Raw genomic sequence first — 12,290 nt, forward strand, 5'->3', positions numbered from 1 at the left:
TGCAGGGTTCGCCAGCCACGCTAACAACGTACTTGCCCGATCCCCTTCTGCGTGTGAACGAGCTAAATAAGCCCTGTAATCATAGCAGTGTAAGCGATCGGTCGCCAACAGAGTCTTTTCCCGTGCAATAGTGAGTGATTCTCTCAAGCTTGATGTTCTGGGACATTGTCGTTCTATCTCCCTCTGACTGCATTCAGCAATTTCAATATCCCGTAGAAGTGCTCGTCTCAGTCCAGACGCTACTGATATGCACTTCCCTCTGATGACTACTTTAAAGGCATCCCATTCTATTAAGCTGGAGGAAGACGAACCCTCATTCGTAGCAAAGTATGTGTCTATTGTTTCATTGATAGCGTGCTGAAATGCTCTGTCCTCTAGCAGGGCCGGTTGCAGTCGGCAAGTGGGTATTGGCGTTTTAGCCCGGCTCAATCGGACAAGGAGTGGATTATGGTCCGAGATTGTTCGGGCCAGGTATTCGCTCATTTGTACTGTCCTATATACTTCTGGTGAGGCGAGAAAAGTATCTAGTCTGACATGTAGGTCATGCACGTGCAAGTAGAATGAGTATTCTCGATCTTGAGTATGTTGGGCCCGCCATATGTCTACCAATCCCCAGTTGTTTTGCCACATTCGGTATGCGTGCACCGTTCAAACTGTTGGGGAAGTAGGGAGGGGAGGGTGTGATCTGTCCAGTGTTATATCCGCTATGCAATTAAAGTCCCCTCCCAGAATTATTGTCTCCGATAGGTGCCCCACTAGCTTTGATGACATGGTTGTCAAAAACTCTCCTTGATTTAAGTTGGGACCATAGAGACTACCTAATGTAATCTCTTTACCGTCTAGCTTTCCAACAATTACAGTATATCGGCCTAGTGGATCATTAATTGCCTTCATGTGTTGATAGGGAACTTCTGCTCTTACCCAAATATGGGTTCCCCTAGCTAAGGCAGAGTATGTTGTACAAAAAACCCTGCCTCTCCAACGCTTCTGAAGAGCTTGACCCTCGGTTGAATATAGGTATGTCTCTTGTAGCATTGCAAAGTGGGACACCCCTTCTATTAAGGTAAGCAAAGACTTTGTGGCGTTTAGTCATGGATCTGATCTCCCTAACATTCTGCGTTAGTCATTTCAGGTCTCTTACACTACCCATCTGATTGATTCAAGATTCTATGTGAACCGTGGATTTGCAATATTACGGCAGGCATTCGGCTTAAACTGCAACATGTTTAAATAGCAAAAAACCCAAATCCCCATCCCCGGGGCAAAGGACATAGGGGGTCATAACAACCCTGGCGGACGGTGGAAAAGGTGCGGTAATACCGCAAACAGGCCGGCGGACAAAAAAATGGAATCATGACCCTGGCGGAAACCGCCAACAAAGACAGCCACTTTAACACACCGTCCGCCATGGCGGTACAGACAAGCAGCGCGGTGGTTACCGCCAACAGACAGGCGGGAGACAATGTACCGCCCACAGTATTACAACAGGCCAATCCGCCACCTTTTCCGGGGCGGATTCACTGTGGATAAAAACACGGCGGAAACAGCTTTTGCTATGGGAAAACGCTCACCTCAACACATCCACGAGGAACGACGACTCCATGGACCCGGAACTCCAAATACTACCTGCCCTTGTCTTTCTGCTCGTTTACGACCAACAGCGACGTAGGCGCAGAAGATACCGGTGAGTACTGCATCTACGACACAGGGAGGGTGGAGGCAAAAGTCAGGGGGACACCCACCAAACACCCCCACCCTCGCATATTACAACATACACACCAATGCAGTCAAAACTATCACATTAACAACCCACAATCCCCCCGGAAGAATGCAAAGACAATGCGAATTTCGGTCAAACATTGTAATGTGCCAATATACATGTCATACACAAATATACAGATATATATCTCTAAATCACTCATAATTATATATACAATACAAGAAGTAGTGCAGATATGTACACAACAATGTCCGTGCACCAACAGTCCAAAAATGCATGGGCGAGGCCCACAATAGATACCTGACCAAAATCCGAGAGAACACTGCCGGGGCATCAGATAGAAATACTACAGGCACCTCAGGGGGAAGGGAAGGGGGGGCACCTCAGCCGGGTGACTGCAAAGCCACATCCACGACGGGGCTCCATGCCCATTGATGTATCCTGGGGAGTGCAAAGCCACAGTCTCTCAAGTCTCTACAGTGGGTGGTTTGCCCACTGTGCCATCCTGGGGAGTGCAAAGCCACAGTCTCACAAGTCTCTACAGTGGGTGGTTTGCCCAGTGGGCCATCCTGGGGAGTGCAAAGCCACAGTCTCTCAAGTAGATGCAGGTCTCCACTGGTTCTGGAGGGGGACTGGTGCCCAGACTGGATGAGTCTCCCAATGAAAGTTCCTGTCCTGTCACTGTCCCAGCTGCACATGGGATAAGGATGCCTGATGTGGCGGTCCATTCATTCCTACACGGTGCATGCCCTGTTCAGCGGTGCTTTGCCATGGCGGTCTTTGCCCTGTTGAGCAGTGCTTTGCCATGGCGGTCTCTGCCCTGTTCAGCGGTGCTTTGACATAGCGGTCTTTGCCCTGTTCAGCGGTTCTGTGACATGGCGGTCTCTGCCCTGTTCAGCAGTGCTTTGACAGTGCGGTCTTTGCCCTGTTCAGCGGTGCTTTGCCATGGCGGTTCAGGACTGTTCAGCGGTGCTTTGACATGGCGGTCTCTGCCCTGTTCAGCGGTGCTTTGACATGGCGGTCTTTGCCCTGTTCAGCGGTGCTTTGCCACGGCGGTTCAGGACTGTTCAGCGGTGCTTTGCCATGGCGGTTCTGATACTGGACATTGGTGTGTGACATGACGATCTCCACACTGGACATTGGTGTGTGGCATGACGATCTCCACACTGGACATTGGTGTGTGGCATGACGATCTCCACACTGGACATTGGTGTGTGGCATGACGTTCCATCATTGGCCAGCGGGGCTGTGGCATCCTGTCCCCTCCTAGGCTGTGACTCTGGCGGTGGTCTCTGGACCAGTAATGATACTTGGGCCCTCCTGGGCTGTGACTCCGGCGATGGTCTCTGGACCAGTAACGATACTTGGGCCCTCCTGGGCTGTGACTCCGGCGGTGGTCTCCTGACCAGTGACGATACTTGGGCCCTCCTGGGCACTGATTCCGGCGGTGGCGGTGGTCTCCTGACCAGTGACGATACTTGGGCCCTCCTGGGCTGTGACTCCGGCGGTGGCGGTGGTCTCCTGACCAGTGACGATACTTGGGCCCTCCTGGGCTGTGACTCCGGCGGTGGTTTCTGGACCAGTGACGACGGTGCTGGTGGTTGTGTCTGGACCGCCGGAAATGATGGCGCACTTCTCCGCCGTGGCACTCACAACAGGCTGGGGAGACTTCCTCTGGACCTTCCCCACCTTCTTTGGAGTTACAGCTGACTCACCAATCGCCTTGGATCCCATTTCACTTGTTGTCCCACCAGGAGTCTTGACACGGTCCTGTCGTCCACTCCCCAACTTCAGAGCCTTTACATGGGGTGGGCTGCCAGTGCCTTGGCTCCGGGTCCAACTGCCTGCCCTGGTGGACGGTGCACTCCAAAAACCTGGAACACACACCACTGGTACTGGAGGTTTTTTGGCTGAGGCGCTACGACGGGACTGATGAATTGGAGGGGGGGTTGGTTGGGTGCAAAACGGTCAATTTGACATAGGGACAGTTTCTGACTGACACTGGGATGGGTAGCTGGAGGGGCCCTGGGAGTGGAGGAAGAGGAGGTGGTTGTAGGAGGTGTCACTTTAGGTGTTTTGGGTGCTGGTGCAGGTAAAGGAGGCTGTCGTGAGGTGGATGGATGTTGGGTGAGTGATTGCCGGCGTTTGTGTACTTTGGGAGGGGGCGTCACAGACACACTGGGAGAGGACACAGGGGACGTGTAAATGGCAGTGGAGGTGGTGAGTGCAGGTGAGCGGCTTGTGGTGCTGGGTGTCCTGGTGCGAGTCCTAGTGCCTGTAGATGTGGTGCATGCAGGTGTGTGTGTAGACGGGACTGGGAGGGAGGAGGGAGAAGAGTAGGAGGGGGACACAGTGGAGACAGTAGATGTTGCTGTGTCTGTATGTGGGTGAGGCTTGCATGAGTGCCTGTGGTGTGTGTGGTGCCTATGTTTGCTTGAGCTACTTGTGTGTGTTGACTTGTGTGCATGCTGGTCTGTAGGTGTGCTTGGGATGGGCTGGGGTACAGGGGATTGGTCTGGGTGAAGGAAGTTGGAGGGGGGAGGCTGGCCACAGGGACAATGGCTGCCATCAGTGCTGAGGCCAGAGATTGCAGGGTTCGCTGAAGGGCAGCCTGACCAGAATGAATGCCCTCCAGGAATGCATTACCGTGTTGCAACTCCCTTTCTACACCCTGGATGGCATTCACAATGGTAGACTGCCCAACAGTGAGTGACCTGAGGAGGTCAATGGCCTCCTCACTGAGGGCAGCAGGGGTGACTGGGGCAGGGCCTGAGGTGCCTGGGGCGAAGGTGATGCCCACCCTCCTGGGTGAGCGGGCATGGGGTGAATGCTGAGGGGCTGCTAGGAGGGCGGTGCTGGTATGGGAGGTGGCGGCTGTACCTGTAGAAGTGGGGCGCACAGATGGTGCTTCCACCACAAGGGAGCTCCCATCGGCGGACGAGTCCGTGTCGCTGCTTGGTGATCCGGTGGCCGACGTGAAGCTCCCCTCGCCCTCCGTCCCACTGGTGCATTCAGAGTCTGTAGTGTGGCCCTCCATGGCCATGTGGGATGCAGCTCCCTCGTGCTCCGGTGCCACTGTACCTCCGCCTGATGATGCTGATGTACAAAAGGACAGGGAGAGCAGGAAAAGGGGGGGGAGACAGAACAAAGAGAGTTTTAGTGCATGGCATACCGCTACCGTTGTCGGACAAGACAGACGCAGCAGCCCCATGCATTACGCCGTGCGCCTGGCCTCTGCACATGCAATTTCTGGGATATGGCCTACATGGCAATGCTGGAAATCTGCGCACATGGATGCCACAGGGGCAACTATACCTCAACTTGGCACTCTTCTGAGGTGGGTAGAGTGCCACATGGCACACATTATGGAGGGGCCTTGTCTACCTAACTCGCTCTGGCCTAGGGACACACACAGCCCACCTCCCCCACCCAGACCCCTGCACTGCACGCAAAGTCCGCAGAATGAGGTTGTACTCACCCCCTTGTGTCTGCTGTGATGTCCTTAAGCGCCCATCCAACTCCGGGTAGGCCACCGCCAGGATCCGGAACATCAGGGTTGGTTATGGTGCGACGGGCACCGCTCCCACGTTGAGAGGCCATCCCCAGCTGAGCCTCCGCCGTCTTCTTGCTGCAGCGGCGAATGTCCTCCCACCTCTTCTGGCAGTGGGTGCCCCGTCACTGGTGGGCCCCCAGGGTCCGGACCTCCTTGGCGATGCCACGCCAAATGTCCCTCTTCTGGTGGGCGCTGACCTACATGACATGCACAAGGAAAGAGGAACAGTCATTACCAACTGCACCGTCGTGAGTGGCCCCCTCCCTACTCTGGCCATGTGGGCCTTTTATTCCCATGCTTTACTGTAGTATCAACTCTGCCCCCTTCCCTCTTCCACCCAGTCCTGTCCACCCCAGCCTAGCCCATACAACGTGCTCCCTGTGTACTAACCTGTTGGTCTGGAGGACCGTAGAGTAGCATGTACTGGGGGAAGACCCCCATCCACAAGTTTCTCCAACTCCTGTGCAGTGAAGGCAGGGGCCCTTTCCCCAGACGCAGCAGCCATCGTCGCTTCCAGACCGAGGTCACAGCAGCACTAGCAGTGTAGGTCCTCTCCTGTCGAAGGTCAGGTATCTAGTGATTGAAGAGATAGAAAATGGCGGTGACGTCCGTGGCGGTGCGCATCATCACCGCCGGCGCACCTGTTCATTGGCTCCTGGGACCCATAGGGTCCAATGTTAACCAATGCAGCATTGCGCCGCGGTCTATGACCGCCTACTGCGACGGTGTGCAATGCCAGCGCTGTTACCCCACAATCCCATTGTCCCAGTTTAGAGGTCAGGCAGCCGCCATTTCAGGGGCCCACATGGCTTCATTTACTACTGCGTCACACATACCGAGGCCTACACTCAACACACATCCAGGAAGGGTTTATTGTCTGGTGTAGTCTTGTGTGTGACTGTGGGTACATACCTGGAGGAATAGTGACTGTTTATTTGCTGTTGTCCTTCTTAGGCACCGTCAGCTGGGACATATGAAAAGATGGCGGAATCCTCCGGTGTACCGACCGCTGGTGGACCTGTTGACAATGGAAGAGAGACATTTAATCGTCACCTACAGGTTTGACCGTGCCACTATCCATGAACTATGTACCCAGTTGGAGCCAGACCTGATGTCACCAATCCGCCATCCGACTGGAATCCCCCCTGACGTGCAGGTGCTGTCAGTGCTCCATTTCCTTGCAAGTGGGTCTTTTCAGACAACTGTGGCCATGGCATCAGGGATGTCCCAGCCTATGTTTTCCAACGTCTTGTCCAGAGTGTTGGCTGCCCTGCTGAAACACGTAAGGAGATACATAATTTTCCCTGAGATGGAGGATTTGCCTACAGTGAAAGGTGACTTCTATGCTCTTGAACATATCCCCAACGTCATAGGTGCCATTGATGGGACCCATGTAGCTCTGGTCCCCCCCGCAGGAGTGAACAGGTGCACAGAAACCGGAAGAGTTATCATTCGATGAATGTCCAGATGGTCTGTTTGGCAGACCAGTACATCTCGCAGGTAAATGCTATGTTCCCTGGCTCTGTGCATGACGCCTACATCCTGCGCAATAGCAGTATCCCTGATATGATGGGTCAACTCCAGAGGCACCGTGTATGGCTATTGGGGGACTCTGGTTACCCCAACCTTTCCTGGCTACTGACCCCAGTGAGGAATCCCAGGACCAGGGCAGAGGAACGCTACAATGAGGCCCATGGGCGGACTAGGAGGGTGATAGAACGCACCCTCGGCCTCCTGAAGGGCAGGTTCAGGTGCCTCTATATGACAGGTGGGTCCCTATTCTACTCACCGAAGAAGGTGTGCGACATCATCATCGCCTGCTCCATGCTCCATAATTTGGCATTGCGACGCCAGGTGCCTTTTCTACAGGAGGATGATCCAGATGACGGTGTTGTAGCAGCTGTGGAGCCTGTGGACAGTGATGAGGATGAAGCTGAGGAAGAAGAAAACGACAACAGGGAGTCAGTCATACAGCAATATTTCCAGTGAAACACAAGTGAGTAAATTTTCAGGTTTAACATTATATTAAGTTTCACACGTCTACCTCTATCCTGTACCGACATTTCACTCACTATTTGTTAACTGAGTTGTCCCCTTCCATTTCAGTTTCACAAATGTGGTAACCTACGTGTCAACTGCTTGCATCCTTGAAGGGCTTGTGATGTGTGACATTGGTATGTTAGCCTTCCAATGGGTAACCCATTATGACACTGTCATTGATAATACAAAATTACAAATCATAGACTGACTCCATTTTATTTAGTGTTTATTTAAGTGCTAAAAAATGAAGGGGGTTTGTGAAATGGGGATGGGTGATGGTGGAGGAATGTCCATGGCAGAGTCCAGTCTATTAGTCTCACAGGTACATTGCACATCTGCCCATTGGAAGTGGAGCTGGGGCAGTTCTGATTTGGACAGGGTAACAAAGTGGGACAGTGGGGGGACAATCAGGGTGGTCTTATTTCCTGGCGGGGGTCTTGCCATCTTGCTCTGTCCTGTTCCTGGATCTCAGGGCCCGCTTGCGTGGTGGTTGTCCGTCTGCAGGGGATGGGGTGCTGGTGTGGTGGTCCTGTGGCGGGGCACTAGCGCCGGTGGAGGTGGTGGGCAGTTCGTCGTCCTGACTAGGGTCAGGGGCCCCTTGGAGTGCCACGGTGTCCCTCAAGGTCTTTTGAATGTCCCTCAGCACCCCTACGATGGTGCCCAGGGCAGAGCTGATGGTCCTGAGCTCCTCCCTGAACCCCAAATACTGCTCCTCCTGCAGACGCAGGGTCTCCTGCAACTTGTCCAGGACCGTCGCCATCGTCTCCTGGGAGTGGTGGTATGCTCCCATGATGGAGGATAGGGCCTCGTGGAGAGTCGGTTCCCTTGGCCTGTCCTCCCTCTGTCGCACAGCAGCCCTCCCAGTTCCCCTGTGTTCCTGTGCCTCCGTTCCCTGGGCCGTGTGCCCACTACCACTGCTTCCAGGTCCCTATTGTTGTTGGGGTGTTGGGTTAGCCTGGGTGCCCTGTAGTGGTGGACACACCGCTGATTGACCTGTCCTGGGTAGGGAGGTTGGGCCCGCTGGGTGGGTGCTGTGCTGGTGTTACCAGAGGGTGGAAGCTCGGTGTTGGGCTGTGGCTGGGCAAGGGGAACCGACTGTCCTGAGGCCCACGATGGTCCGGGCTGGTCATCAAGATCCAGTAGGGCAGAGCTGCTGTCATCACTGTGGGCCTCTTCTGGGGGTGGAGGGGTGTTGTCTGGACCCTCTGGTGTGGTGACGTTCCTTCGGGTTCCTGTGGGGGTATAAGTACATGATTATTGCATGTGTTTGTGTAATGGTGTGCAATGGTTGGGTGTGCGTGAACCCCAGTGCAGGCATTCCTGTGTGTGGGGTTGTGTGCTGATGGTTGGGGGGTGTTCTGGGTATGTGCAGTGGGCATGCTTTAGTGATGGGTGTCCATGCTTAGTTGTGTCATGCAGGTCTTTGGGTTGGGATGTGTAGTTGGTGTTATGGGTACATTAGTGAGGAGTTTGGGTGATAGGGGAGGGTGTGAGGTTGGGGGTGTGTGATAGCATGCAGGTAGGGTGGGGGATATGATAGTGAAGATTTGACTTACCAGTGTCCGTTCCTCCAACGACTCCTCCGAGGCCCTCAGGATGCAAGATGAACAAGACTTGCTCCTCCCATGTTGTTAGTTGTGGGGGAGGAGGTGGGGGTCCGCCGCCAGTCCGCTGTACCGCGATGTGGTGCCTGGAGACCTTGGAACGCACTTTCCCCCGTAGGTCGTTCCACCTCTTCCTGATGTCCTCCCTATTTCTTGGGTGCTATCCCACTGCGTTGACCCTGTCCACTATTCTTTGCCATAGCTCCATCTTCCTGGCTATGGATGTGTGCTGTACCTGTGAGCCAAATAGCTGTGGCTCTACCCGTAGGATTTCCTCCACCATGACCCTGAGCTCCTCCTCGGAGAAGCGGGGGTGTCTTTGGCGTGACATGGGGTGTTGTGTGTGATGTGTGGGGTGGTGTATGTGTTGATGAGTGTGGTGAGTGTAATTGTAGGTGGTGTTTTGTGCGTGGATGTTGTGTGGGTGATGGTGTTGTGTGCCTCTGTGTGATGGGGTTGTCTATTCTGTGCTCTCTCTCTCGCCTTCTCTCTGAATTTTTGGTTGTAGGGGTTTGTGGGTGATGTGGGTGTGTGTTTTATATTGTATTGGATGTGTGGGAGTGGTGTGTGTATTTGTAATTGTCCAATGTGGCGGTGTTTTGTAGATGTGTGTGTATTTTGAGCGCGGCGGTGTGTACCGCCAATGGAATACAGCGGTTGAAAGACCGCCGCGTGGATTCGTGGGTCGTAATGGCATGGGCGTGTTTCTGTTGGCGTGGAGGTTTTGTTTCTGCATGTTTATCGCTGACCTTTGGTGTGGCGGGATTGTGTGGGTGTCTGAATTTCTGCGGATTCCGAGATGTGTGTCATAATAGCTGTGGCGGTATACCGCCGCCGCCGCGGTGTATTGGCGGTCTTCTGCACGGCGGTAACCGCCTTATACCGCCAATGTTGTAATGACCCCCATAGTGTCTTTGCCCAAACTGTTAATTAGAAACAAGACTTAAGTTAGTATCCTATTATCAACAATGTTGTACACAACTGTTACGGGGGTGCTGAGTCTGTTAACTGGTAGCTGGGAGCTCTGGGGATCACCCAAGCCAAACTCACTGCACCGTCAATCAAAAATGTAGCAGATGTGTACAAATGATGACTCAAGCGGGCTGACAATCGTGGTGCCGAGTGCAAGGCTCATCCTGCCCGCCAGGCTCTCTTATTGTGCATCTTGTTCTTCTGTTCGGGCATCTTTCGTTAGTGTTTGCTGATCAGATTAACTCGTCTGCTGTACTTGGGGTGACTCTGGGCAACAGTACGCTCGACTGTGTGGAAGTCGCAATTTCGTCGTCGGAGTCTGAATGTTCATCCTCTTTCTGAGTGCTCTGAGGAGAGGTGGTTCCAGTCTCCCGGTACTCCTGCCTCCTCTCCGTTTGAACCTCGTCTGCTGTGGGGAGGCAATTTCTGTAGGTTGTCTGCCTTCTATTCAATCTCTGGCACATACACTTCGTTCCATGCTGTGTGCTGGCGTTTAATTCTGGGGTTGGTCTGGACTCTAGCCAGGTCCAAGTTTCCTCTGGTGTAGAAAAGAATTCTGTGCTCGATGAGGTAACTACTCTGAGCCTGGCAGGAAATTGCATTGAGTAGGAAAGCTCCAGCTCACGCAGTTTGCTTTTTACTGAATTAAAGTTTGCTTTTCTGCGTTGTACTTCCCTTGAGAAGTCTGGGAAAATGGAGATCTTGCTGTTCGCAACTGTTAATTCTCCTCGCTGCCGTGCCTGCCTCAAAATGTGGTCTCTATCTCTGAAACGTAGTAATTTAGCTATTACTGGTCTTGGGGGAGCTCCTGGGGGAGGTCTCCTGCAAGGGACTCTGTGAGCTCTCTCTAAGGCGAAGAAGTTGGACAGGCCCTCTGGGGCGACTTCAGTCCTCAGCCAGTTCTCCAGGAAGTCTATCATATTGAGCCCTTTGCAGTTTTCTGGGAGACCTATGATTCTAATATTATTGCACCTCACCCTATTTTCAGCGTCTTCCGCTCTGTCTTCCAGTGTTTTGAGGCGAGCTTCTGCATTATTTAATCTATTACTTGTCAGTGTCAGAGTAGGAATTGTTTCCGCAAGGTCCCTTTCGGTAGTAGCTATTAGCTACTCTTTCTGCCAGCCTTTTGTGATCATCCCTTAAGAGGCCCAGATCGCTGCTTAACGTGTCTATTTTGACTTCCAGTGCTGTTCGGGATGCCGCTATGGCTTGCAGTACATCTTGGAGGGTGGGTTTGTTGGGTTCTGTTATTAGTGGACCATGTGTTGTAGGGCCCATGCGAGTTCTAGGGTGTGGGGGATCCCCTATACTACAGTCTCTTTTTTTGATGGTCTTCCCCATCTATGTGCTGCGTCTGATTACCCCAATAAGTTTCGTTTATTTTATTATTTTGCTGTGTTGAGAAATTCCGAGACTGATATTGATGCTGTGCCGCTGTCACTCAGGACAACGCTGTGAGGTTGGTTTTAGTCTACTGGGTCGCTAATCTGTACGTTGGCCAGGCTGAGGAGTGCTCCCTCTGTCTACTGAAGCTACTTGTTCATTAAGTTGTTGTTTCTTCTCTTCCCAGCGGCATCACTGGTTCCGCTTGCCCCTCCACATCTGCCAGTCTGTGTTTCTTGACGCTGTCTGGCTATGCTGGGGTCATGCGATCTATATTTAATGCCTCTGTTGTGTTAACATCTTTTTCTTTGTATAGTAAACTTGATTTGACATCCGCTGTGGGCACTTTTCACATTTCGAAACCGCCAAGCGCTGGACAGGGAAGCGCTTGTTTAGTCCCCTCAGCTGACCCAGAGCCAGATGTAGTATTTCGCCAGGGCGATTGGAGTCATTTACTGGGTCCCTCAAGTTTTGTCACCTATCGGTTGGTGTGCGCACAGGTGGTATTGTTAGACTGTGCGTGGGTCTCTTCATTGAGCATGGTTCGTGAACTGTGCTCCGATGCCTGCCTTGTTAGTTTTCCGTCGAAGCACCAACTTCGTCCTCGATGATTTTCAGAGCCTACCAAGCATGCCGCTTAATTTTTGTGCTGTCGGGCTTCACCGCCATAGTGCGGCCGCCATTTTGCGTGCGCCCCAGGTTATTCCGGTAACGGACCATCTGTTAGTGTGACCCTGTTCTCGGTATACACATCAGCTTCGCAATAGTTCTGATTAAGCGTTCTTGGTGCTTCACGCAGAGTAATGTGTGAGAAGCCTCTGACAGCTATAATAGTATCATATTCTTTGTGCTTATTACTCCTGAAGGTGTCTCGATCTAGATATCTGGCAGCGCAAGTTCGTAATATCTTGTCGGTAGTCAAATTAACTGTGCTTGGCGCTCGCAATCCGTTTTTTTGACCTTGCAGCGTGAGGTAGTTTATCCGCTAACACCCATCGCGCCACAGCCCTAGACTTTC

The 12,290-nt window shown here is 52.9% G+C and overlaps 1 protein-coding gene across 1 annotated transcript in view; it reads left to right on the plus strand.

Annotated features, from left to right (window-relative positions):
• MTRR (5-methyltetrahydrofolate-homocysteine methyltransferase reductase) overlaps positions 1 to 12,290 on the plus strand; it is a 543,648-nt gene that overhangs the window by 517,306 nt on the left and 14,052 nt on the right. The gene's annotated exons all lie outside the window — the stretch shown is intronic.

Source organism: Pleurodeles waltl, chromosome 2_2 (assembly GCF_031143425.1).
Source record: "Pleurodeles waltl isolate 20211129_DDA chromosome 2_2, aPleWal1.hap1.20221129, whole genome shotgun sequence".
Taxonomy (NCBI): Eukaryota; Metazoa; Chordata; class Amphibia; order Caudata; family Salamandridae; genus Pleurodeles; species Pleurodeles waltl.